Source organism: Babylonia areolata, unplaced genomic scaffold (genome assembly GCF_041734735.1).
Source record: "Babylonia areolata isolate BAREFJ2019XMU unplaced genomic scaffold, ASM4173473v1 tig00006492, whole genome shotgun sequence".
Classification (NCBI taxonomy): Eukaryota; Metazoa; Mollusca; class Gastropoda; order Neogastropoda; family Buccinidae; genus Babylonia; species Babylonia areolata.
The window spans coordinates 12,501-15,000 of NW_027468424.1; the positions used below are offsets into that span (position 1 = coordinate 12,501).

The 2,500-nt window shown below is 53.3% G+C and overlaps 1 non-coding gene across 1 annotated transcript in view; it reads right to left on the reverse strand.

The window, feature by feature from the left end:
- The window catches only part of LOC143278696 (small subunit ribosomal RNA), a 1,828-nt gene extending 1,603 nt beyond the window's left edge, over positions 1 to 225 (reverse strand). The window contains exon 1 of the ribosomal RNA XR_013054305.1: positions 1 to 225. This exon is cut by the window's left edge and continues 1,603 nt beyond it. This is a non-coding gene — a ribosomal RNA (small subunit ribosomal RNA).
- Positions 226 to 2,500: the final 2,275 nt, after the last annotated feature.

Genomic DNA, 2,500 nt, shown 5'->3' on the forward strand with positions numbered 1-2,500 from the left:
CTGGCTTTGAACTAATAAAAGCGCTCTTTCCCCGAGGGGTCGGAGCTGGTCGGCATGTATTAGCTCTAGAATTACCACAGTTATCCAAGTAAATTTGGATCATCTAAGGAACCTCGACTGATTTAATGAGCCATTCGCGGTTTCACCGTACGAGGGTGTGAACTTAGACATGCATGGCTTAATCTTTGAGACAAGCATATGACTACTGGCAGGATCAACCAGAATGCAACCCGTATTCTGCGTGCCCCCGGGAGACGGTTGCAGCGCCAGTTGGGACCGCTGCTCACAGAAACGAGGGCTGAGCTCTTTCCGTGGGCGGTCCGCGGCAGCACTATCAACTGAAACCACCGGACAACAGATTCAGGGCCTGAGAGTGCAACGAATCCATCGGTCTCGGCGGGAGGCGCGCCAAGAAGAAGAAGGAGGAGGAGGAGACCAGACCGGACCGGACCGGACCCCACCCTTTCTTCCTCCTCGACACCGTCTCCCGCCCGTTTCCACGTGCCGGACGACGCCCGGTTAGAGACGGGCGCGCCCTTGACGAGATGAAGCAGGCGTTACGCTTTGGGACGCCGAAGGGGCTGGGGAGCACCAACGACCGTCAGTGAGGGAGGAGAGAAAACGCTTCTCTCGACCCGTCGTCAGCGAACGCACCGAACCTTCTACGGACCGTGAGACGCCGGCCGACAAGCCGAGCCCCGGCAAAGGAAGCCCGGCGAGGCGGCCGTGCGCGTTCACACTTGGACGCGCAGGCGGGAAGCTCGGCAGCCGGGCGGGTAGCCTGCGGGGAGCTGGTGGGCTCCCGAGACTCCCGTCCCCCGACTCGGGCCTCGCACGCCGAGCGGTCGCTAGCTTGCCAGTGCAAAAGACAGAAGCGCGGGGGCAGTAAAGCCAGGCGGACGGGTCGACCGTTGCCGGCTGTGCGCCGACCGGAGCGATCCGCCACGCCACGCCGCGTCCCCCACAACCAGGGTGTCGCATAAGGCGCTGCGAAGGTGGACCTTGATCCACATTGGGCAGAGCCTGAGTTGAGGCCCCCCAGCACGTGCCTGGGGACCAGGCGTTGAGGAGTAGGCCTTTTTTTGAGGGCCCAGAAAGTATTTTGGCAATTGTAGCGAGGTTTTGGAGTTTTATCCACAACCTTTACCTGCCTTTTTTTCTCTCCGAGCATGCCAAAGTTGAGAGAAAACGCCGTTTGGCATGGACGGGAGGAGGTGTGGAGGAGTAGTCCATTTTTGAATGGCAGCGGAAAGATTTTGGCAATTGTAGCGAGGTTCTTCGGACTTTTATCCACAACCTTTACCTGCCTTTTCCTCAGCGAGCATGCCAAAGTTGAGAGAAAACGCCCTTCGCCATTGACGGGACCAGACGTTGACGACTACGTCTTTCTTTTTTTCACGGCGCCTGAACGATTTGGGCAATTCTCCACAGCGCGTTTACTTTTTATCCACAACCTTTACCTGCCTTTTCCTCAGCGAGCATGCCAAAGTTGAGAGGAAAACGCCGTTTGGCATGGACAGGAGCAGGCGTTGACGACCAGGTCTTTTTTTTGGTCTTTTTTTTTCACAGCGCCGGAAGGATTCAGGCAATTCTCCAAAGCCGGTTACTTTTATCCACAACCTTTACTGGACCTTTTTTTTCTTTTTTTCCTTTTTTCTCTCTCCGAGCATGCCAAAGTTGATAGAAAACGCGGTTCGGCATGGACGGGAGCAGGCGTTGAGGAGTAGGCCTTTTTTTGAGGGCCCAGAAAGTATTTTGGCAATTTTTTACTTTTTTATCCACAACCTTTACCTGCCTTTTTTTCTCTCCGAGCATGCCAAAGTTGAGAGAAAACGCCGTTTGGCATGGACGGGAGGAGGTGTGGAGGAGTAGTCCATTTTTGAATGGCAGCGGAAAGATTTTGGCAATTGTAGCGAGGTTCTTCGGACTTTTATCCACAACCTTTACCTGCCTTTTCCTCAGCGAGCATGCCAAAGTTGAGAGAAAACGCCCTTCGCCATTGACGGGACCAGACGTTGACGACTACGTCTTTCTTTTTTTCACGGCGCCTGAACGATTTGGGCAATTCTCCACAGCGCGTTTACTTTTTATCCACAACCTTTACCTGCCTTTTCCTCAGCGAGCATGCCAAAGTTGAGAGGAAAACGCCGTTTGGCATGGACAGGAGCAGGCGTTGACGACCAGGTCTTTTTTTTGGTCTTTTTTTTTCACAGCGCCGGAAGGATTCAGGCAATTCTCCAAAGCCGGTTACTTTTATCCACAACCTTTACTGGACCTTTTTTTTCTTTTTTTCCTTTTTTCTCTCTCCGAGCATGCCAAAGTTGATAGAAAACGCGGTTCGGCATGGACGGGAGCAGGCGTTGAGGAGTAGGCCTTTTTTTGAGGGCCCAGAAAGTATTTTGGCAATTTTTTACTTTTTTATCCACAACCTTTACCTGCCTTTTTTTCTCTCCGAGCATGCCAAAGTTGAGAGAAAACGCCGTTTGGCATGGACGGGAGG